Source organism: Lissotriton helveticus, chromosome 4_1 (assembly GCF_964261635.1).
Source record: "Lissotriton helveticus chromosome 4_1, aLisHel1.1, whole genome shotgun sequence".
NCBI lineage: Eukaryota > Metazoa > Chordata > Amphibia > Caudata > Salamandridae > Lissotriton > Lissotriton helveticus.
This window is the reverse complement of record NC_136063.1, coordinates 588,771,160-588,797,606: the sequence shown is the minus strand read 5'-3', so window position 1 is coordinate 588,797,606 and position 26,447 is coordinate 588,771,160. Positions and strand designations below refer to the sequence as shown.

Sequence of the window (26,447 nt, the reverse complement as noted above, 5' to 3'; positions counted from 1 at the left end):
CCAAGTCACACAGTATTTCCTGCGGCTCTGGCAAACTAAGGCTAAATAAAATCACCATGAACGGGCATGTCTTGGCGACCGTCCATAATTTTCATTACCTGGGACAACATTTTTGTTCCTCAGGGACCTGGAATTCCCTTTGCGCACAGGCCTGTACTAAGTTAAGCAAAACTGTGGGCACAGTAATTAACCTCATCAGACCGTAAATCAGGGTGACATTGTCTCCACTTCTGAAAGTGTTTAGCTCTCAATGTATTAGTGTGGTCACTTATGGAGCTGGAGTTTGGGGTTTTAGTAAGTGCGACTCCATTCAGGCAGAGGAAAACCAATTTCTGTGAAGGATTTTAAGTACACCACCATCCACCCCTACCCTCATTACCCACTTTGAGTTAACCCAGGGTTTTATGGAGGATATGATCCAGATGGCGCCGCTTTTACTATGGGTTAGCATCTGGTCGAACTCAGCTGCCAAGCTCTGTAAGGATATTATATCCACCTGCATGACGCTGGACAAGGCTTCCTCCATACCATGGCTGAGTTATTTACGAGATACTTTTGGCTCCATCGGCATACCTTGGTGGTAGTTTGATCCTAACCGCATCCCCAACAATGCCAAATTGGAGGTAAAAACATTATTTAAAGCCCACCGAGAAAACATTAGGTTGAAATCTGATTTATCAAAACCCTCGGTGATGCAATATTATAGCCTTCTTTACACTGACGATTCTCCTCTGTATCTAGCTTCTGGAGTTGACCAGACGGGAGCGGTACCTACTTTTTCACTTCTGAGCTGGGACAATCTACTGGTCTCTCTTTTTAAAAACATTTTTAGATTCAGAAGGGAACACGGTCTCCTGTTGTCCATGTGATAATTACTCTGCTCAATCATTACTGCATTTTATGTTCTTTTGCAATTTGCACAGTTTAGCACAACAGCACTTTCTGATACCTTTATTAAGGAGGCTAGGCCTTCATCGCTGCTTATCTGCTCTCTTCTATTTACAATCTTTGTGCTCCCCTGAAATTGTCGTTTTTGTCTCTGCCTTCCTGAAGGCAGCATTCAGGGCTAGACGCACTATGTCAGGCTAGTCCCATAGAATATTACGCGCAGCACGGCATAATACACTGAACATGATAGATGCATCAGGTCCATTAGCGGGGGGACAGTAGGAGCGCATGGCGTACCTTATTGGAGGTTTTTGTTCTCGCGCTATCTCCCCTTCCTGCATTTTAATTGTAGCGTTTAACTCCCGTTCGGTAACAGCACACTACAATTTGATCCCATTTTGCATCTTGGGTTCCCCTTTTAATTCCAGGATGTTTTATGTATTTCCTGACATATTTTGCCGAACAGCTATTGTGCTATATTTCTATGAAATCTTATAGTCATGTTGCTCATTTAAGCATGGATATCTGATGTGTTATCTGACATGTTTGTTTCCTACCTCAAAAAGGAATGTCCCCCTTTCTATCACTCACAGTCAGGTAAAACCTAGCAGTGAGGCACAGAAAAAAGCAATTGGCCCCTACACTCAGGGAAAAAAAACTCCCAGGGATTGGGGGCTCATTATTTTTTTGTTTTTCGGACACAACCTTCTGCTGTGGGAGTTTGTGTCTGAAAAACAAAAATGTTTATCAATTTTGTGGACAGCTGACAAAACCGACAGCAGGCATCCATCAAATATTTTGTACCTGGAAATGAACCACTATGAAGACAGTTATTTTCATGGTACAGAGATTACCACTGAGCCGCCTTTCATCTCTAAATGTGTCAGTCTGAGTACCAATAGCATGTCAGATGTTATGACACTACTCCGTACGTCAAATTAAAAATTAAGCCCTTAGGAGTTTTACAAGTCCCGCATTTTTATGCACTGGAAGTGATCATACATGTAGGTATCGCATATCTTTGAGCATTAACTGCCCTCATGTCCAAAATCAAGTTTTTTATGGAATAATGTTTCTGGGTTAATTTCCACTACTATTTACAAGTCTGCTACTTAAATAGCAGGGATTATGCACTATTTGACCGAGTGCTGTGTAAATAGGTAGCACATTTTATTATTGACCGAGCCAACTCCTAAATGATAGAGACCATGTGCTATTTGGCAAGCGGCGTGCAAGCAGTAAAGAAACTTCACTATTTCCCCAGCCCAAGACTAGCTAGCAGAGAGCATGTACTATTTGGCCGGTAGGTGTGTAAACAGCAATGAAGCTTAACTATTTACTCAGCTACCAACTAGATATCAGAGATCATGTACTCTGATATGTGGCTGGCGCCCATGAAAATAGGAAAGAAGCTTCACTATTTAACCTGCCAACTAGATAGCTGATATCATGTACTATTTGGCTGGCAGACGTGCAGAAACCAAAGAAGCTTCACTTTGTACCCAGCCATTGACTAAATAGCAGAGACCATGTACAATTTGGCTGGCAGCAAAGCAAACAGCAAATACTATTCACTATTTACCCAGCTGCCGACTTAAAGGCAGAAATCATGTACTATTTGGCCAGTGGCATGTAAACAGCAAAGAAGCTTGATTATTTACCCAGTCACCGATTAGAAAGCAGAGCTCATGTACTATTTATCCAGTGGGTGTGCAAACAGCTAAGAAGCTTCACTGCTTACCTTGCCACCAACTAGATATCAGAGATCATGTACTGTTTGGCTCGTAGATCCGCAGACAGCAAAGAAGCTTCACTACTTACCCAGATGTGACTAAATAGCAGAGACCATGTACTATTTGGCTGGCAGCCATGCAGACAGCAACGAAGCTTCACTATTTACCCAGCCACCGACTAGAGAGCAAAAATTATGTAATATTTGTCCGTCAGCCATGCAAGTAGCAAATACTATTCATTATTTCCCCGCTGTCAACTAAATGGCAGAGCACAAGCTATTTGGCCGACGGCAATGCAAATAGCAACAAAGCTTCGGTAGCAACTGTTTACGCAGCCATCTGGTAAATGGAGAATTTTCTTCACTATTTACTTGGTTGCTGGCTAAAAAGTAGATATTAGTTAACATTTGGCCGGTGGCCTTGAAAATAGTGCAGAAAGGTTGCTATTTACTGGGCTGCTGCTAAATAGTATAGATTCCGCCCTGGTTGGCCAGCAGCTGTGCAAATAGCAGAATAAACTTTACTGTTTACCTGGTGACTGACTATATAGCAGTAGTCAGAAGTCGAGCAAACAGCAGAAAAAAACTTCCCTCCTTATCTGGCTGCTGGCAAAACTGCAGTCATTATTTACAATTTGGCGAGCGGTTATGCAAATAACACATACATGTGATTATTTTCCTGGCTGATAGTTAAATAGCAGATATTATACACTATTTCACCGGTGGATAGAATTGCAAATAACAGAGGAATGTCACTATTTACCTATCTGCTATCTAAACAGCTTATAGTTTGAATTATTATGCCTTATGCAGATTTGAGCAGATGCTGACCACCAGTTAGAATTACAAACAAGGAGTGGATATAATTGCCACCCATCTCCCTATTAAAGTTAGGATCCTGATGTATTAATACTTAATTTGAAAAACATGGTTGCACATTGCATCACACGTTTTGCAAATAGAATAGTATTTTACAAATCTGTCTATGAACTATTAGGTCGGCTCACAAAATACTTAACCCCAATGGCCTCCAGTACGATCTGCTTAATTAAAATAGTTTTTTGGCAGGTGCCCATTTTTGACACAGTGTAAACACAGGGAGGGTGGCCTGCAAGGGACATCACATCACCATTCCTATGACTGCATTCCAAAATGGAAAACTATTTTTTTCAAAGTACCCTATGTTCCTTAAAAAAACATTGTTGCTTTTTTATTTAATGGCATTTTTTTTGTTTAGAAAACATCTCCCCCTTGAGGCTGCCACCATGATTCCCACATGGAAAAAGATGCTATACGGACCACTTTCCCTTTGTATGTTAGTTATCAACCCAACTCGGGGAAGTTGTTAGCTCATCAGTCGTTTGTGGCCACAATTGCAGTTGTAATCTATCAATAAATTCCTTTCTGAATTGGATAGGGAAACAATCATAAAAGTCCTTTTATGAGTCAAAATATTTTTCCGACTTATAAACTTTTTTTTACATAATGATAAGCACTTTTGTGGTTGTAAACCCTGTGATTTTTCAACATGAGGTTTTAGTGGTAAAACTAATTTAGATGCAAACACTAACTTATAGGTGGGATTGGATGAACTTTTAAGTAAGCCGGAGTAATCGGATAAAAAAGTTCCAAAAATTACACCCACTTGCATAATCTGAGGCAAAAATCCTATTGCAGGACCACAGGAATAACAAATTTAGCAGGCGTGACTGGCTGCTATGGTTCCTGTTCTGTTGCATTTAGTGCTATTTTCTAACTGTAAAATGCATTCTTGGGTCTATTTTGAATAGGAGGGTGCCTTTTGCACTAAGAAAATAGTGCTAAATGCTGGGTTACACTCTTCATGCAATTCTGTAAATAGTTTGGACAATATAAATTCCATCCTCCAATGACCTCTACCCTGTCAGGCTACTAGAAGAAGTATAGACCAAGGGAATATGCAGGTCCTTTTAAGAAGAAAAGGGAAGATTTCTACTCAAGGTCAGACATGTCCTAATTGGTCAGCAGGGAGTGCGACTCCTTAGGAACAATTGCCCTCACACACCTAGGTAGGAGTCGCTTGACTGGAGGAGTCGTTATTGACACCAGAATAGTGTGAGTTAACCCACAATCAACAGAGTGTTTGAAACTCCTGAGCTTTATGTTGTGTGTCTTGCGTGTATTGTGTGGTGTTTTTCTGTTCTGCTTTGTATTAATGGTAGTCACCTCAGATTTGGCATGCTTTGCAGTGCAATGCATGCATTTCATTACAGGTTACATGCATATACAGTTAATATGTGCCTGATTATTTTTAACGTCGATTTCTACACTACTTGTTGTTTTTAAGAACAATTATAGAATTACTAGTATAAAACCCAGAGAGGTAACATGATTGGGAGCTTACGGATAATTTATTTAGCTATACTCAAAACACTGTGTAGATTAGGTTACACAGGTCCTGATGAATAGCTGCCAGATCACTTATATGATTATTTAAGGCTTGAAACATGTTGACCTAGTACCTATCTTAGAAGATTATTTCTAGTAGATAGCGTCACTAATATTTAATATAGGCAGGAAGACTCAGTTATTAAAAAGTCTTTTTGGGGAGTACCTCTTGTCCTATTTTTATATTTGCACTTACACTTATACACTATTCACTCCAATCTACACCAATACCCACACATGCATCTTTACAGATGGCTTAAAAACGATCTCTGGTAAAGTGCCCCTTTGAGGGTGTCCGTTAGACATTGCAGCGCTGGGTCAATGTGGAGCAAAAGGATGATGATGAAGCATAGCACCTACCTAGGTGTGTGAGGGTAATTGTTCCTAAGGAGTTGCGCTCCCTGCTGACCCTTTAGTATATGTCTGACCTTGAGTAGAAATCCTACCTTTTCTTCTTAAAAGGAACTGCATACTCCCTTTGTCAGTACGAATTATTTGGAGCATATATGATGGACCCTAATGCACTCTTAGGCCCCCCTTCTTTTTATGAAATACCAGAGGAAGTACTCTGTCGAGGAACCAAGAGCAAAAGAATGGAACTATAATTCATTGAACTAAATGTAATTGGAATGTGCATGAATATTCACACTACATCAGATTAAGGCATATAGGCATCAAAAACACAGAAGAAAAGAAACTCACAGAGATATTCTGTTTATTGACTTTATTACAAATATCATAAGAAATAAGACACAGAACTGGATCCACAAATAGCTACCGCAGTCATGACGGAGGCTCCTCACTCATGATAGAATCTCTGCACTCATGGAGAAATCTCCGCAATGAGAAGCTGCAGTGTGAAGATTCTACCATGAGTGAGGAGACTCCATCACACCCGTTTTCTGGTGCAAATCAGTGGTTTATTCCTTCATAACGAATAACACCCAGCAAGCCCACATGACGCGTTTCGCCTCTAGCCAGAGGCTTGATCACATGATACGTTGCTCAAAAGTGATGAGGATACTTATGGAGCTCACAGAAAAGGGGGTGGCTCTAAACATCCATGGTCTACCCACGTTAACTCTTTAGTGTTCAAACTTTTCATTTCAAAAAGCGGTGTCTGTTTGTAATAAATAATTGGCACAGTGCCATATTTCCACATGACATGATTATTTTTGACTGTGCAATATAAATGCCGTGCAAATCTGTGCAATCATTAATTAACATTCTATATACATTGTTTTATACCGTATATAAAATACGGGGGAATTAGAGGAAAATGCATATAAAGAAAATATACTCATTTTGTTATAAATTTCATTATATATACATTATTTACAATAAAAGACTTAAAGGTCGATTAGGATGGCGGACGGAAATGGGTACTGTCCGCCATGGTGGGGGAAATTTTACTCCCGGCAGCGCCGCGGAGAAACCGCGGTTGGGATTAGGATATTCATGTCACGAAACTCCGACCGCGGCGGACGGAACACAACCAACACCGTCCGCGGTGGACGGAACACAACCAAGTCCGTCCGCGGCGGACGGAGTCCAATGAACAACCACTGCCGCGGACGGAAATGACCGCGGAAAATAAAACATGTACCGCCATCCCTGAGAATACTCCGTGGCCGCAATTAGGATAAATCCGCCCGTACAACGGAACTCACAGCCATCCACGTCCGCGGCGGAAACAATGCAACGAGAACCACAGCATCAGGGCGGAAGGCCAACACGCACAACATCCCTAGCGCCTAACAAATGTATGAAAGTGCACCGCAAGTCCTAAGCAAACATACGAACATTGACAAGGCCCCCCCCCCCAGCACAAGCCACCATGACACGTCCCAATTATCCAATAATGCACACAAGTCAACACGCCCACCTACCACCTGACTGCCAACAACCATCGAGACACGACTATAAAAAGACACCCCCACACAACCACAATCCCTTGCACCACAGCATTGCTGCCAGCAAGAGGGCCATTCGAGACACTGCTAACTCACATAAAATCACATAGAAGACACCCACCCACCACCCTACCACACAAACACCCACCACACAAATCCTACACATCACACACCACACACCTGCACCTCCCAACTCACTCAACTCACACACTGAGCACCACACACCATGGCACCCAAAAAAAACCCCAAATTCACGGAGACAGAGTTGCGGGTAATGGTAGATGAAATTATCCGTGTGGAGCCCAACATCTTCGGGGCCCAAGTCCAGCAGACGACCGTGGCGCAAAAGAACCACATGTGGGACAGGATCGTCACTCGTGTGAATGCGTCGGGGACTGTGCCGAGGACCAAGCACGACATTCAGAGGCGGTGGCATGACCTTAAGACCAGGGTCAAGGGCATCCGAGCGAAAAACCACGCCAGAGCCAATCTTACTGGCGGTGGCACACCCCCGGAGCCCATACCCTACACCGATTGGGAGGAGAAGGTGCTGGTGATACTACACCCAGAGAGCCTAGACGGCCTTGACGAAGGAGAAGAGACTGGTGAGTACAAACCAAGCACCACGATCAGCACGACATGGTCAGGCTCACACAACTGAGAAGAAACATCCCCCACGCCCCAACCCATGCACGTCGGACACCAACACACTGACATGTCCATGGCTCCCAACAGGCCCCCATGTTCACGGGGAGGGTGGTGGTGGTGGTGGCGGTGGTGGAGGGTGGGGTGTGTGAGAGGCCCAAACTACAACTCCCAACAGGCCCCCATGTGCACGGGGAGGGTGGCGGTGGTGGAGGGTGGGGTGTGTGAGAGGCCCAAACTACAACTCCCAACAGGCCCCCATGTGCACGGGGAGGGTGGCGGTGGTGGAGGGTGGGGTGTGTGAGAGGCCCAAACTACAACTCCCAACAGGCCCCCATGTGCACGGGGAGGGTGGCGGTGGTGGAGGGTGGGGTGTGTGAGAGGCCCAAACTACAACTCCCAACAGGCCCCCATGTGCACGGGGAGGGTGGCGGTGGTGGAGGGTGGGGTGTGTGAGAGGCCCAAACTACAACTCCCAACAGGCCCCCATGTGCACGGGGAGGGTGGCGGTGGTGGTGGAGGGTGGGGTGTGTGAGAGGCCCAAACTACAACTCCCAACAGGCCCCCATGTGCACGGGGAGGGTGGCGGTGGTGGAGGGTGGGGTGTGTGAGAGGCCCAAACTACAACTCCCAACAGGCCCCCATGTGCACGGGGAGGGTGGCGGTGGTGGTGGAGGGTGGGGTGTGTGAGAGGCCCAAACTACAACTCCCAACAGGCCCCCATGTGCACGGGGAGGGTGGCGGTGGTGGAGGGTGGGGTGTGTGAGAGGCCCAAACTACAACTCCCAACAGGCCCCCATGTGCACGGGGAGGGTGGCGGTGGTGGTGGAGGGTGGGGTGTGTGCGACAGGAAACAGAAATGTCTACAAATCAATGTAACCATGTACTGTCCACATTACTGACCTGCTCGATCTTGTCCCTCAGGTGATCGTCAACTGACTGGGGAAAGCAGTACCCGGCCGCCAGCCTCGCCTCCCACACCTACAGGACTCTCTGCCGACGACGACACAGGCAGCTCCGGGGCGGAGGATGGAGCGGGACCAAGCACGCAGCCAGGGCCATCTGGCTCACAGGGACTCCCGGGACCGACCAACGTCGCATGTGTGACTCCCGCGGCACCCGTCTCTGTGATCTGCACAGTCCCCACCACCACCAGTACCACCAGTACCACCAGTACCACCACTACCACCACTACCACGAGCACCACGACTCCTGCCGGTGCCACCCAGCATGACCCAGCGCGCAACGCTGGTCCAACGGCCCCACACACAAGCAGGGTGAGTGGGCCACAAACACAGGCAACGGGACAACTGCCAATCAGGCGACCCACACACCGCCGGTCAGAGGAGGGACAGCTACCCGAGCCAGTGGCACAGTCCCTACAAGCTCTTGCCAGGTGCCAGGCCTCATACGACCGGTCCCAGGCAAACGCTGATCGTGTTCACGAGGACTCAGTGGACAACACCAACAGCCTGCGCGAGATCTCTGGCATCCTTGGCCAGATGTTGGTGATCATGGGCCAGCAGGCAACGATGTGGAGGGAATGGGTTGCCCGGAACAACCCCCCCCCTCCTCCACCATGTGTGTCAGCGCCACCGCCACCGTCACCTCCGCCTCCCCCGTCGCCTCCGCCTCCGCCTCCACCGCCGCCACCACCACCTGAGCCCCTGGCGACGGATGTGGCCCATCACCAACCTGCCCTCCCAGCTGCCTCTGTACCACCTCCGAGACGGAGGGGGCGGCCGAGGCAGGAAGTTGCTGAGAGCAGTGTTGGAGCGCCAGGCACACGCTCCAAGAGGGGACGACCTTGACAATGCCACTGCCTGTGCCAGACATTCACCCTGCAAACCATCCTGTCCCACATAGACAATCATTGCCACTGGTCTGCTGGACTAGCCTGACACCCCCCAATGTGGTGTCAGCACGGACATTTCATCTGCCATTACCTACAACTCCAACTCCCTCCCTCCCACTTACTTGTATATATTCACCAGCACAAAAGCACAACCTGTCAATAAATTGCATTTACTCACACAATGATGTTTTGCCTCCATGTTTATTCACATGATTGCCATCAGATACAGACGTAAACAGGTACAGGGATCATAGTCGCACATGATCATGGCGCTGCGGGAGTGACCTAGAGAAAACCAGAGACAGCAAACACACGTCAGTAAAGAGATTCACACACATCACAACACAATGCACAGCAACATTACACAAACGACAACCATCACACAAGCATGGGATGGGAGCACACACATCATGGACACTCCTATGTCCAAAGACATGAAGACACACATGTGCAACCATCACAAACCACACCCAGCTGAATAACCCCATATCCACACAACACCAGAAAACATACATGAGGCATTGTCAACCGCCACTAGAGGTAGATACTCACATTCAAGGGAAGTAGCGATCAATGAGCTGGCGCCTCTGGTCCACACCTTCCTCCTCACCACTATCCTCATCAGTCGACATGGGTGGGATGGGAGGCCGAGGAACTCCTTCGTCTTCAGGGTCCAACAGCAGTTCAATGTCATTGCGTACTGCCAGGTTGTGGAGCATGCAGCAGGCAATCACGATCTTGCATACTTTTCCTGGTGAGTAAGGCAGTGCCCCTCCGGTCTTATCGAGGCACCGAAACCTAGACTTCAGCAGTCCAAAGGTACGTTCGATGACTCTCCGTGTCCTTCCATGTGCCTCATTGTACCGCATTTCACCCGCCGTCCTCGGATTACGTAGGGGACTGAGGAGCCAGGGCCGGTTTGGGTAAGCCGAGTCGCCTATGTAGGGGGATGACAGAGACAAACATCAGAACAAGATATGGTGGGTACCCCATGCAACACAGAGATCACAAGAGTCCCCACTGCACACTCACCAACAAGCCACGCTTGACCGGGTGGCAGATTTGCCATGAGTCGTGGGACATTGCTGGTTCGCATGATGTGGGCGTCATGTGCGGATCCAGGAAATCTTGCACACACATGGGAGATGATGTTGCTCGCCAGGCACACCACCTGCACGTTCAGCGAATGAAAGTGTTTCCGATTCCTGAACACTTGTTCGCGTGCCCGTGGTGGAATGAGCGCGATGTGCGTGCCATCAATTGAGCCCACAACGTGAGGTATGTGGCCCAGTGCATAGAAACCAGCTTTGACAGCTGGCAACTCTTCCGGACGTGGGAAATGTATGTACTCATCCTTGTACAGCATCATAGCTGTTAACACATCCCGAAGAACCGTGCTGAACATTGCCTGTGACATACCCCCGGCACCTCCAACTGTATACTGAAATGTGCCAGTAGCGAAGAAATGTAGTACCGCCATGACCTTTGCAGTGGGTGTAAACGAGCCAGGATACGTTCTACGTGGCTGCAGATGAGGAGCCAATTGAGCCACAAGCTCCAGCAACCGACGTCGATCCAGCCTGAATTTCCGAATCACCTCCTCGTCTACCATATCCTCCAGCTGAGTGTATGGGCGATGCACATTTGGAGCCCTCCTGTGTGGGAGAGAGATGTAACTTAGGTCAACGTACAAACGACGCATACGTGTACAACTCCATCACATGTGTACCTTACTGACATAACTCCAGTCGTCACCCTAATGTATCGTAGACACATCACAGACACTCATGCAACTGCATGCACACAAACGATAAGTTTACACACGCCATGTCATCAAGCACAAATGCCACCACCAATGATGATGTGCATACGGTAATGACATGCATGGTGACAGAACGTATAAATCACATACACGGAATGCATGTGTACCACCACCACTGTAGTCACCTCGACACAACAATAAACCGACAACAGATGCATGAATTGGCCACACAGCCGTGATGTACTGTGTAGTTGTGAAGATGTAACAACGTCTGTAGGGTCAAACCCGACGTCAACACGTACGAATGCACATCTGTTGGCCATTGTGTGCCGACCGATGTCCATTGTATGGACACACATGCTATATTGTATGACATATGACCTTTCACAATCACGCTCACATCCCTCATGACGCAACTGCACACAACACATCACGGTGCAGCGTCTGACAAGATCACATATTTGGCGCCGCCATGGCGGTGCTCAACTTCCGCTACTTCCCAAAGGCAGAATGCGGCCTGCGTCCCTCTTCCCATTGGCTGCATGTGCAGGGACCGTGACGGGCACACATCGGCAACCGCACGTGCAAGCTTCAGGCACGGATGCTTCAGTTGCAACAATGTACTATCACTGGCGCCTCCATGGCGGGGCACGTACACAGCGGGGGAGGTGCAGGCCTATACACCCTGCAGATGTACTCAATGGACATGCCAGTTCATGACCCCCCTTACAGTCACCTTGCATCATCCACCGTACACCGGCCGGAGCGGCCGGCCCATGAACAACCGCCGTGCACGGCCATGAACACAACCGCCATGGCCGTGCCCGGCCATGAACAACCGCCGTGCCCGGCCATGAACACAACCGCCATGGCCGTGCCCGGCCATGAACAACCGCCGTGCCCGGCCATGAACACAACCGCCATGGCCGTGCCCGGCCATGAACAACCGCCGGTCCCGGCCATGGCGGTTGTGTTCATGGCCGGGCACGGCGGATGTTCATGGGCCGGCCGCTCCGGCCGGTGTACGGTGGATGATGCAAGGTGACTGTAAGGGGGGTCATGAACTGGCATGTCCATTGAGTACATCTGCAGGGTGTATAGGCCTGCACCTCCCCCGCTGTGTACGTGCCCCGCCATGGAGGCGCCAGTGATAGTACATTGTTGCAACTGAAGCATCCGTGCCTGAAGCTTGCACGTGCGGTTGCCGATGTGTGCCCGTCACGGTCCCTGCACATGCAGCCAATGGGAAGAGGGACGCTGGCCGCATACGGCCAATCGCAAGTAGCGGAAGCTGTGCACCGCAACAACAGGGCCAGTCATTGGCCCATTTCACGATCACGCTCCCAGGGCTGACCAATTGCTGGCGACGTATGCCACTGACACGTGCTGAGGGCCCTATATATGTGTCTTGGCCAACATGAAACTTCCTACCCTGGGGACCAGTGCTGCCTGTGACCATCACCTCGACCTGCTGCTGCTGCTGAGCTGACCACCGACTGCTGCCTGTGACCATCACCTCGACCTGCTGCTGCTGCTGAGCTGACCACCGACTGCTGCCTGTGACCATCACCTCGACCTGCTGCTGCTGCTGAGCTGACCACCGACTGCTGCCTGTGACCATCACCTCGACCTGCTGCTGCTGCTGAGCTGACCACCGACTGCTGCCTGTGACCATCACCTCGACCTGCTGCTGCTGCTGAGCTGACCACCGACTGCTGCTCTAGTGCCATACTCCGTGATCTTGCCATGTCGAGAGGCAAAGAGATCCGGTCTCGACCCTTCACCGCCGCGGAGCTTGATGTCCTCGTGGACGGTGTACTCCGCAACTATGGACGCCTCTACGGCGCACCGGGACGGGTGGTAAGTGCAGTGTGGGACATGTTGGTGTGCATGAGGGGGCCAAATGATCAGGCCTATTTATATCTTAGCTGTGTAGTGTGGGCTAGACATATGTTCCTGATTGTGCATGGCTGCTGACAGTAACGTCTTGCCCCTATGTGTGTGACAGGCCACCTGTCCACTGACTTAAACCCTTTTGTCTCCCATCATGGTAGGTCAAGCTGCACCTTCGCAAGGACCTGTGGAGGACCATAGCACGGGAAGTACGGGCATTGGGGGTGTGCAACAGACGACATACACACTGCCACAAACGCTGGGACGACTTTTCCAGGCTGAGCAAGAATGTAGCGGAAGTAACACTGGGCCTGATTCCAAGGACGCCCCGTCTGGCCCGACGCTCCATGACCCCTCTCATGCACCGTATCATTGCAGTGACGCATCCTGAACTGGCCGAACGTCTGAGTGCCGATCAACAGCAAACTAGCGGTGAGCATACTGTCTGTGTAGGAAACTTGTGAGTGCTATGCATGTATTGGTGCACAGACACACCATTGAGTTCCGTGTTGCGTATGTATGCCTGTGATGGCATTTTGGTCCCATTGGGTGGTACTCATTTGACATCCAGGTCCGCCATGTTGACACGCCACTTGCTTAGTAGTTGAGTGTTAAAGCACATCCCCTAGTGGTCCATGTCCCCATGGCAGAAAATGTGAGGATGACTGGTAGGGGTGGGCCATGTGCAGGCTGAGGGCTCATGAACCTTTGTCTGCTATGTGATTTGGCTATCCTGTTCCTTCTGTACGTGAGTGTGCCCATGACTCACACATCTTTTCTGTGCATTTCAGCTTTGACAGAGGACACTCAGCCACAGACGGTGGAGAGTAGCCGAGGAAATGAGTCCGGCTCAGACTTCGCACACACGCAGACTGACACGGAGGAGGCCAGCGCCGGAGAGGGGGACAGGACCGTCCCTGAGGACTCGCATGTGGAGACACCATCGTCCTCCTCGTCGGACACTCTTGGTGAGCCTGCACTGTTGTCACAGACTGGGAGTGGGCACTCATCACCTTCTGTCGGAAGACAGCACACAGGGCCCACACTTCCGCCAACTGCACCATGTATTGTTCGTGGCCGAAGGAGTAGGGGGAGCAGAGTGGCGTTCGGTGCAGGCACCGCTGCCCCTGCCACGGTGAGCCAAAATGCACTGTGTGCTGAGGCTGTTGATCTGCTGCGACAGCTGTGTGTGGGTCAGACCAATATGACAAATGCTTTCCAGGATCATGATAGGAAGTTGGGGCAGGTGGTGGCATTCATGGAAGGGATGCATGGCGATCTTGCAGGTCTACACAGGACAGTGCAGTCATTGGCAAGCAGTGTGTCGTCTGCAATAGTACAGTCGAATGAACAGGGTGCTACTTCTGTTTCCCCATCTACACCGCTGGATGTCTCAGGGGGTAGTGATTATTCAGAGCAGGACTCAAATACAGGTTATTGCACTAGAAGCAGCGTCAGACAGCACGTCAGGGCACGCAGGGCACAGACCCCATCCCCTAGATCAGCTAAATCTGTTCACGTAGACGACGTCAGATGCACTGGAGTACACACACAGGATCCACAAGTGTTGTTGGGGGACATGCCTTCCGGAGCTACACAGGCATTCAACACGAAAGGTACTCCGAAGGCAAGGGATACTCACATGTCCATGGACTGTTCCTTGGACAAGGCCAGTCAGAAGACAAAGGCACCTACTGAGAGCAGGGAGACTCCCAAGAGCAGGCCCACAGCAGAGGTAAGGGACACTCCCAAGGACAGTGAGAAGACTAAGGCACCTACTAAGAGCAGGGAGACTCCCAAGAGCAGGCCCACAGCAGAGGTAAGGGACACTCCCAAGGACAGTGAGAAGACTAAGGCACCTACTAAGAGCAGGGAGACTCCCAAGAGCAGGCCCACATCAGTGGATAGGAACACTCCCAAGGACAGTGAGAAGACTAAGGCACCTACTGAGAGCAGGGAGACCCCCAAGAGCAGGCCCACAGCAGTGGATAGGAACACTCCCAAGGACAGTGAGAAGACTAAGGCACCTACTAAGAGCAGGGAGACTCCCAAGAGCAGGCCCACAGCAGTGGATAGGAACACTCCCAAGGACAGTGAGAAGACTAAGGCACCTACTAAGAGCAGGGAGACTCCCAAGAGCAGGCCCACAGCAGTGGATAGGAACACTCCCAAGGGCAGCGACACACACAGGGAGCAGGTGTCTGCTGGAGGCAGGTGCACCACAGACGACAAGTCTGCTGGCAGGAACAGGGCGGCGAGCAGGGCACAGGCTACATCCAGAGACAACACTCCACCTAAGGATAAGGCACATCCTACGGACAAGGCATCTAGCATGGACAATGGCGCAATCAAGGACAGGCATACTTCACCCCTGGCTGCACTGAGGCTGATGTTTTCTACTAAACGCCAAACTGATGTCTCCGCGGCGGAGTCCCCCCATACCTCCACTCCCATCCAGGCCAGTCAGAAGCAGAGGAGGGTGTCCCCTGTTGTTGCATCCCCCATTACACATCATTCCGAGTCCAGGCGGCAGGCACAGAGCAAACGACAAGCAGGCTCCAGCACGTCCCCCGAAACCAGATCCCCGGCAGCAGTTGCTCCACCTATACTGGGTGGTGATTCTTTGGAGTCCCCACCACTTGGCAGTCCTGTCCTGTCCAGGGTGCACTCACACCTCCCTAAGAAACGCAGACACACACCATTGACACCTGCAAACCCCGATTTGGCTCTAGGTGAGCTATCCCCAGCTCCCAGGCCCACCCTGCCTCCTGGCCCATACAGCCCTGTGGCTCATCATTTCAGTTGTCCCAGTGGCGCCGGTGCAGTTGACTCTCATGTATCAGATGGTGGCACAGTGTCAGTTGTGCCCTCTCCTGTTGCAGGTCCTGGCAGTGTATCTGGGTCTATGGCTCACGTGTCAGTTAGAAGATCTGTGGCTGTGTTGCACACTCCTGTTTCTGGTGCTGGCAGTCTGTCTGGGTCAGTGGCTCACGTGTCAGTGACTACATCTGTGGCTGTGTCTCACACTCCTGTTGCTGGTGCTGCCAGTGTGTCTGGGTCCGTGGCCCATGTGTGTGTCACTCGGGCTGTGGCTGTGTCTCACACTCCTGTTGCTGGTGCTGCCAGTGTGTCTGGGTCCGTGGCCCATGTGTGTGTCACTCGGGCTGTGGCTGTGTCTCACACTCCTGTTGCTGGTGCTGCCAGTGTGTCTGGGTCCGTGGCCCATGTGTGTGTCACTCGGGCTGTGGCTGTGTCTCACACTCCTGTTGCTGGTGCTGCCAGTGTGTCCGAGGCAGGTAGTTCACGCAGTCCCCCCTGATTCTGTGATGTGACGTGCTGTACACTTCACTCAAATGTTAATTCACATGGTGTGTCCATTGAGAACTGCGTGGCACTCTTGTGGTCCCTGTGACGGGTTGGTAGGGACACGTAGTTGTGCTGCCTCTGATGTACCTGCTCTGTAATGCACAATGCCCTGTTGATGCTCTGATACTGCATACTGGCCTCTCGTTACCTGCCTCTGATGTACCTGCTCTGTAATGCACAATGCCCTGTTGATGCTCTGATACTGGCCTCTCGTTACCTGCCTCTGATGTACCTGCTCTGTAATGCACAATGCCCTGTTGATGCTCTGATACTGCATGCTGCCCTCTCGTTACCTGCCTCTGATGTACCTGCTCTGTTGGCCACACTGCCCTGTTGCTGTTCTGATACTGCATTCTGCCCTCTCATGTGCTGCCAGTGATGTGACTGTTCTGTGCAATGGACTGTTGATGCACTTGGCCCCTCTCACGTGCTGCCTCTGATGGAGCTGTTCTGTGCAATGGACTGTTGATGCACTTGGCCCCTCTCACGTGCTGCCTCTGATGGAGCTGTTCTGTGCAATGGACTGTTGATGCACTTGGCCCCTCTCACGTGCTGCCTCTGATGGAGCTGTTCTGTGCAATGGACTGTTGATGCACTTGGCCCCTCTCACGTGCTGCCTCTGATGGAGCTGTTCTGTGCAATGGACTGTTGATGCACTTGGCCCCTCTCACGTGCTGCCTCTGATGGAGCTGTTCTGTGCAATGGACTGTTGATGCACTTAGCCCCTCTCACGTGCTGCCTCTGATGTACCTGCTCTGTTGGCCACACTGCCCTGTTGCTGTTCTGATACTGCATTCTGCCCTCTCATGTGCTGCCAGTGATGTGACTGTTCTGTGCAATGGACTGTTGATGCACTTGGCCCCTCTCACGTGCTGCCTCTGATGGAGCTGTTCTGTGCAATGGACTGTTGATGCACTTAGCCCCTCTCACGTGCTGCCTCTGATGTACCTGCTCTGTACTCTACAATGCCCTGTTGATGCTCTGATACTGCATACTGCCCTCTCGTTACCTGCCTATGATGTACCTGCTCTGTACTCTACAATGCCCTGTTGATGCTCTGATACTGCATACTGCCCTCTCGTTACCTGCCTATGATGTACCTGCTCTGTACTCTACAATGCCCTGTTGATGCTCTGATACTGCATACTGGCCTCTCGTTACCTGCCTATGATGTACCTGCTCTGTAATGCACAATGCCCTGTTGATGCTCTGATACTGCATGCTGCCCTCTCGTTACCTGCCTCTGATGTACCTGCTCTGTAATGCACAATGCCCTGTTGATGCTCTGATACTGCATACTGCCCTCTCGTTACCTGCCTATGATGTACCTGCTCTGTACTCTACAATGCCCTGTTGATGCTCTGATACTGCATACTGGCCTCTCGTTACCTGCCTATGATGTACCTGCTCTGTAATGCACAATGCCCTGTTGATGCTCTGATACTGCATGCTGCCCTCTCGTTACCTGCCTCTGATGTACCTGCTCTGTAATGCACAATGCCCTGTTGATGCTCTGATACTGCATGCTGCCCTCTCGTTACCTGCCTCTGATGTACCTGCTCTGTAATGCACAATGCCCTGTTGATGCTCTGATACTGCATGCTGCCCTCTCGTTACCTGCTATGTTGTACCTGCTCTGGTGCCCACTTTGCCCATGTTCACGCATACACTGTGATTTGACCCCTATTATTTGACAATAAAGGTAGTCTATCAAGTCTCGTGGTCTGTCGTTGTCATTCCTGCTTGCGTCCTGCTAATGTGTATTCGTATATGCTTCTCATCAGTGGTTTCGGTAACATGACACTCCCCCTCCCTACGTCACGTCCCTTGCTGGTATTCCCCTCCAGACAGCCAATGGTTTGTACCTTACCTGCGTCGTCGTCCATAGTAGGCCATGACTAGGACGTGGTGGATCGCGAAGAGCATCGGGAAAGCGTGTAGCGCCGGGTCCATGGTGGTGGTCAGCTTGCGGTGGGTATCTCGGCTGTGTCACCTATGTTCGCTGTGGGGATTCCGCCGTGTTAAGACAGGTTGTTTTTCCGCAGCGGTTTTATGTGTGTTTTCCGCCATCTTGATTTGGGGGACGGTCTTCGACGTCAGTGCGTACGGCGGAGCGTTTGGATGTGTTCCGTCCGCCGCGTGGTCGTGTGTAGTTGGCCGGCGGAGCGTGTTTTTCCGTCGCGGACGGAAATTTGACACGTTTTCCTATCCTGATATGGCGGACGGAGTATCCGCGGCAGGCGGACACGGAAAAGGCTTTTTCCGCCTACTCCAGGGCCGCGGTGGCTCTTCCGTCCGCCATCCTGATCGACCCCAAAGTGTCTATTTTTAGTAAAAAGATTCTTCCTCCAATTTCAAATTGCAACCTAGCAGCAAATGTAATGTGCAAATGTCAGCAATATAAATAAAGTTTCTATCAAAAAACCTCAATACATATTGTGTTTTAAAACCTGTCTTAGAAACATGTAAATGTCCATTTAATAGACACCAATTCTTGTTAAAAGGAAGAAATAAAATATATATGAGAATTCTTATCCCTCATAATTCATCTGGGCTCTAATTGTATACTAAAATTTCTCATTGTGAACCCTAACCATTAGTGCAAAAAAGTGCAATACTTAACATAATGAATCTAGATTTCATTTTATAAAGATCTTTGAAGGGTATGAAAGGAGGTTATTGATCATTTCTGTTTAGTCATCACCCCACCATAAATGTAAAACTTGCTAACATCATGACATTAAACATTATATAAGACGTTGATATAAGGATAATGCTTAAAATAACAGAAGTATATCTGGTATAAAATACACCGTTTAAGAATCATATTGACCAAGAATCCTCAGGTATAATTCATCTATAGAACTAGAGACATGTATATAAGTCTTCACTCGCATTAAGACCTCGTGGGGCCTTACTATCTAGTTCTATTATATATCTTGTTTCTAACAGTCGGAGCTTTTCATCTCTGTCGCCTCCTCTCTTAAGTGGCATTACACAATCAATTGCATAGTATTGTAGAACTGATGGGTCACTTTTGTGAAAACTCTCAAAATGGTGGGCCACCGGGTATGACTGGTCTTTACCCACGATGGCCCTAATGTGCTGCAATACCCGTTTGTGTACCGTCAGACGATTGCTGCCCACATATCGTAATTCACATGGGCACTGCAGCACAAACTGCAAATTCAGTCCTACATGACATGCGTTTTTTTGATTAGTACAGGTTTACTTTTGAATGGCACCGTATATTGGGTTTTGTTACACCCATTTTTACAGGCTTTACAAACAGCACACCTCTTAAAACCACCGCCGAGAGCGCCCCAAGTGTCAGAGATCGGCTTCTCAAGGAAATTACTGACCAATTTGTCAGCCATGGATATGGATTTTCTGAATGTTATATTGGGTTTACTCATAATATGTTCACCAATAACAGGGTCCCCTGTTATTAAATTCCAATTTTTATAGAAAATCCACCGAATTTCCTTGTGCTGTTTACTGTATGTAGTAACAACTCTGGGCTTAATTGTTGTCTCTTTAGTTGAACATACACTGGGTTTATCCTTGACTGCTAGTGCTTCTTCCCTTGTGATAGCTAATGATCTGTTAATTGTCCGCTGGATGGTTTTTGCAGAATAGCCTCGGAACAAAAAACGAACCTTGCTTTCTTCCTGAGCTTTCTGGCAGTCTATGTCTGTACTACTTATCCGCCTAATCCGCAGCATTTCCCCAAAAGGAATGCTGCTAACTAGGTGGTGGGGATGCTGACTGGAAGCATGCAATACGGTGTTCCCGGCCGTGGGTTTTCTATGCATCCTAGTTGCTACTCCAGTGTCTGTTATGTATACTTCCGTGTCAAGAAACACTACTGACCTGGCATCTATATGTGAAGTGAACTGTAGATTTAGGTTGTTTTTATTCAGTTCCTTCACAAAATCATGGGCTTCTGTCAGAGACCCTCGCCATAACATAAACAGATCGTCTATGTACCTTAAATATAGGAGTACATGTTCCTGCATCTCTGCCATTAGGGTGCCACCCAAGACCTGCTCCTCCCAGAGTCCCATGTGAAGACATGCCAGCCTCGGGGAGAAGCAGGCCCCCATAGAGACACCTCTTACCTGCTGGTACATTTGGTTATTGAATAAAAAATAGTTCTGTTCAAGGCAGATTTGGATCATTGATAATAGCATCCTATTGTGTGCAGAAAAATTCATCGGTCTCTTGTTTAAATAGAATTCTACAGCCCGCATTCCGTCAGAGTGTTTGATTGATGTATACAAAGAAGTTACATCAAGTGTTATCAGTAAACAATTTGAGCTCCAGACAACATTGTTCAATTTTCTGATGAAATCAGAGGTGTCTTGTACATATGATTTTAAGCATTTCACCCATTCCTGAAGAAAGAAGTCTATGTAGCGTGATATATTCTCAGTGGAGCTATTTATGGCCTATATAATTGGACGACCAGGTGGTGCTGTTATATCTTTGTGCACCTTCGGTATTAAATAGAAGGTCGGGATTACCGGATGGTCTTTCTTCATAAATTTGTACTCATCATCCGATAACAATTTAGCGCTCCTCCATGCCATTAGTTTTAAGTTTTGTTCTTGCCAAGAGGCTTTTAGAGCTAGCAAATTACTTTTCCTATAACATGAGGTTTCCAATAGTTGACTTTCTGCTTCAGCCACATACATGTCTCTTGGCCAAAGGACTATGTTACCGCCCTTGTCTGCTTGGTGGACAATCACATTTTTGTCTGATTCCAGTTCAGGTTATGGTAGCATTGATTCTTTTAGTTGGCAACATCACTTTTCTTATTAGTGATTATATGCAACTGCTTAAGCTCTTTGATAACTATATATATATATACACCACGAAATGCTCCTACTGGAAGCCGGAGTCCCGTGAGAGGTGACGCGAGGGTCTGCGGTGCTGCTGATAATCCACTCGCACTCTCAAAGACTACCAGAAAGGATTCAGGAAAATACGTTGATTTATTCCATCATAACTCAATCGGGACACGTTTCGCCTTGTGGCTTGATCACACCAAGTGCACGATATGGAAAGCCTCATTAAATGCTTGACAAAGGAAACTGACGACGGACATGAATAAATTACATGCTGCAGTGAGCGCTAACTACCCCTCCTGATACATCCTGTAAGTCCCACAAAGGAGGATTGTTGAGAGGTGGTCGGAGGCCCAGCCCCCTTTCTCCACCACTTTGTAAACGCGACTATTACTTAAAAAACCTCAGACATTCACTGAAAAAAACAGGTTACAGGGACTTTATAGTTAGAAAATAGAATCGAAAAAACTTTGGAAATTCACTGAAAAAAACTAAGGTTACAGGAACGTTATAGTCAGAGTTACATTTCACTCGTGCAAAACCAGATAAATTCTGCAGTTATAGTTAGCCGGGCCAACTATAACTTACATCCCTGCAATGCACTGCTGATGACCTCACATATTAAATCACTCCGGTCAATGACATCACTCATGACATCACTGATGATCACTGATCACATCTCAAATTACATCCCTAATGATATCACTGATGACATCATCCACACACACACACCTACTCACTGATTCATATAGCCACTCACTCATTAACTCACCCAGACAGTCACTAACACAACCACTAACTCACATATACAGCCACTCATGCACCTACTCACTGACTAATACAGTAACTCACACATTCAGTCATACAGATATACTGACACTTACACACCCACTCATACATAGAGCCATTCTCATACTCAGTCACCTATACAAATAATAACATACCTACTCACTCACATATACTGTCACTCACTTACCCATACAGTTAGTCACACATACACTCACTTACTCATAGATATACTAACACATTTACTCACTTATCTATACAGTCACTGAAACAGCTACTTACTTTCCCATACATCCTCTCTCACACTCACTCATTGATACAGCCACTCACACCCATTCACTCACCCATATAACTACTTGCACACCCACTCACTCACTCATATCCCCATTTACACACCCATTCATGCACCCATAAAGTCACTTATGTACTCTGTCACTCACCCATACAGCCATTTATGTACCTGCTCGGTCACCTATTCAGCCACTAATGTACTCTCTCATTCACTGTTTACAGCCATTAGCACACCTGCACCCTCACCCATGCAGCCACTCATTCACCATTACACCCACTTAAACACCAACTCACACACCCATACAGATACTTATACAGCAACACACTTACTCATACACCCACTGACTGACACACCCAGTCTCTCACATACCCACTCACTCTTGTATACACCACTTACGCACCCACTCACTCACCCTTATGGAAACTCCCACAGTCATGTACCTCAGTATATATGTTTAACACTTAAGTAAGTTTAAGAAAACACTCACAATTTCTGGATGATATCATCAGTGATGCCAGTTGATATGTCATCAGTTATATCATCAGTGATACCATTTGAGACGTCATCAGTGAAGTCATGAGGGATGTCACTGATCATGTCATGAGTAATGTAATATGTGAGGTCATAAGCAGTGCATTGTGGGGGCGTAAGTTATAGTTAGCTCAGCTAACTATAACTGCTGAATTTCTCTGGTTTTGTACAAGTGAAATGTCAGTCTAACAATAACATTCCTGTAACCTTTGTTTCTTTTCAGTGAATTTCTAAGGCTTTTTTAATTCTATTTCCTACCTATAAGGTCTCTGTAACATTTGTTGTTTTTCAATGAATATCTATAGATAGATAGAAAGATAGATAGATAGATAGATAGATAGATAGATAGATAGATAGATAGATAGATAGATAGACAGACAGATAGATAGATACTAACTTTGTAAAAATGTGTCATTTTTTTATTTAACAGAGGTGGAGATGTAGTGGCTTGCGAGTTTTATGACAGTACCCTTTTGGCTCCAAACGGACTCTGTAGAGCTGTGACATAGGTGTCAGATTAGAAAGTAATGAAAGTTTGTTTTAGAATGTTGAGCTCACAGTTACACGCACATGAATAAAGACTTGTAATACTAAACTTTGTGTGTGGACAGTAATTGATGGGTACTCAAGATGGGGGTAGACGTCACACATAGTATTCTTCCTGTAATATTTTAACCATCTTTCGCAACATCCACAGAAATCTGGAGTATTCTAAATACTGTACCCATGCAATATTGGGTCCGCAAGAGGCTCGCCAGACTCTTGCAGGAGTGCCAATTTAAAAATAGATCATTCTGATTGGCACAGAGAGCTTTTTTTCCCTTAGGCCAACTCGCCCCCTGTGGGCGTCAACCTCCAGCTAGAACAAGTGCTCAGATTGGCTGCCAGCAACATGAGAAAAATTTTGCTGACAGCCATTACAGGACTCATGGACCTAGTCCCCTGTCGTGAACTTTAAAAACAAAAATAATATAAAGGAGCAGGTTAGGGATACTCTCACCCCATAGGTGTGACCCAGAGGGATTTCCCTGGGTCAAAATCAAATCAACTGTTTTTGCTGCAATCCCACAGAACTCCCACAAGATCGAGGCAAAAACAAAACAAAAAAGGCACCCACCATTTTTTATAAGTATATTGGGAGGAGCATGAGTAGCGCCTCCACACCTTGCCCATTTGGGGACCCGGGGACCCCATCCCTGGGGTTGGTTATGTTGGTTAAAGGCAGGAGGGCCCCATCCCTGAGCCATTTTCGGCCCCAGGGTCCCCACCCCCTGGCTCAAATTATTTAATAAGGAGAGGGGAGCGTTCAAAACCTTCCCCAAGCTGTTTTCTGTCCCCGGGACCCCATCCCACAGGGCACCATATCTTGATTAAGTGGAGGGGGCCGTGAGGCCCACCCTCTGAGCCTTTAATGGCCCTGGGGGCCCCATTCCAAGGGCCAGGCTCCCTTACTGTGTCCCCGGGAGCCTGCCCCGGAACACAGTAGCTTACCTGCCCACTGGAGCATTTTCAAATCTCCCGCCAAACGGGAGCAAACACAATGTGTGCTCCCAACCAGCGGGAGCTTTAAAAATGCTCCTGCCATCTAGTAGCAGACTTGTGTTCTGTTTCCCTGGCCGCACTATTGCATAAATAGCAGCTACCTCCAGACAGGAGCGATGCTGGCTCTTGCACCATGCGAAGAGCCGGCTGGAGCTGTGGGGGCTCAGGGGCTCCCCACGCGCCCGCCATCGTATTTTATGTGGGTGCCCAGAGTGGGCAATGGAGAATCCATCACTTGACCCCCCCTTCTCCTTCAAAATAAATACAACTCTAGGCAATAGGGTCCCCAGGGCCCAATGAGCCTCAGGGAAGGGGGCAAGGCAGCCTGCCCTTCAAAATAAATAGGGCCTTGGGTGATGGGATCACCAAGGCCTAATTAGGGGGCCTATTATGATTGCGGATTTCCCACATCCTCCGGGCCGGCGGAAGCCACCGCCGGCCCGGAGGATGCGGGAAAACCGCCGCGGAGCCTAGAAAGACCCACCGCCAAATTAGGATGGCTGGTGGGTCTTGCATTCAGTCCGCAGCTTTTCCGCCGCGGTCGCCTTCCGACCGCGGCGCAAAAGCTATAACATGGCTGGCGGTGTCTATCAGACACCGCCAGCCATATTATGATGGTGTAAAATGTATGCTTTTCCGCGGCGGCTTTTCCGCCGTGGAAAAGCATACGAACCTTCACTTCGGGGGCCCGTTGCGGGCCCCCTGGGTGAAGGGGGGTGGGGGGTACCTATGGTACCCTCCTGCATTTGCGTGAGCAAAGCAGCAGGCACCGCGCGGGGCCTGCCGCTTTGTGCACGCAAATGCGGTGCATGCATTTTTAACATTGCGGCGGGTGCAGCTTGAAGCTGCACCCGCCGCAATGTTAAAGATAGAGGATGTGACCGCCACCCTGGCGGTCACATCCTAATCTGCAAGGAGGGAACGCCGCAGCCCATGTGGATGTTCCCTCCTACTCTGGGGCCGCGCAGGGACTCAAGTCCGTCCGCGATCCTAATCGACCCCTTAGTTTGGGTAGCAGGGCCACAGAGCCTCCTCCCCTGTTTTATTATATTTGGCCTCAGAGGATAGGGTTCCAGGGGCATAATAAGGTTTGGGGAAGGGGGCTACTTGCCCTCTCCCCCATTTTATTATATTTGGCACCAGAGTATGGGGACCCCCCCAGCCGAAAACGGCTCAGAAAGGTGGGCCGTACACTTCCCTCGCTTTAAATACAATAGGCAAGAGGAGGAGGCACTACTTCCGCCCTACTCCCTATATACTTTATAGAAAAATTAGGCTGTATATCTCTTTCCCTTAATCAAGATATTGGCCCACGGGGAATAGAGTCCCTGGTGCTTAAGAAGGCTCAAGAAGGGGTGTCTGCATGGCCCCCTAGCCTTTTTCTATATTGGATTTGGCCCCAGGGGATGGGGTCCCTGAAGTCTACTAAGGCTCAGTGAGGGGGGCTTCATGCCCCCCTTTCCTGATTAATTGTATTTGGCCCCTGGGGGGTGCCCACCCATGTATTTAAAGACCAAAATGTGAATGATAGAATCCAAGTAAATATGAAGACGACTATTTCAAATCAGGAAAAAACTGGCAATGTTGCCGAATACTTTGGAGATATTAATGTCTTATGAATGTGTGGTCTGTACACCAAGTTCCAACGCTCCTATATTTGAAAAGACAGTGGCCTTTTTTCAATAACCTCTGATTTTGATCAGGATATGAATTACACTCTCAAAGACTTGTTTTTTAATGCTTCATTTGTCTAACTGTATTGAAAAAATTTTATTGCACTGTTTTGATTTTTTTATATTACATTGACACAGCCAGGAATAAAAAACTAGGATCAATTCAACACTGTGCATTAGACAGTCAGGGCCCCATTAGAATGGCGGGCGGATAGCCCCTGCCAGGCCGGTGCCGGGCCGATCCATCCGCCATCCTTGCTGCAAAGACCCCCGCCATATTACCATGGCTGGG

General features: G+C 48.6%; 1 protein-coding gene across 5 annotated transcripts in view; it reads left to right on the top strand.

The window, feature by feature from the left end:
- The window catches only part of TRIM55 (tripartite motif containing 55), a 485,249-nt gene that overhangs the window by 23,887 nt on the left and 434,915 nt on the right, over nt 1-26,447 (top strand). The gene's annotated exons all lie outside the window — the stretch shown is intronic.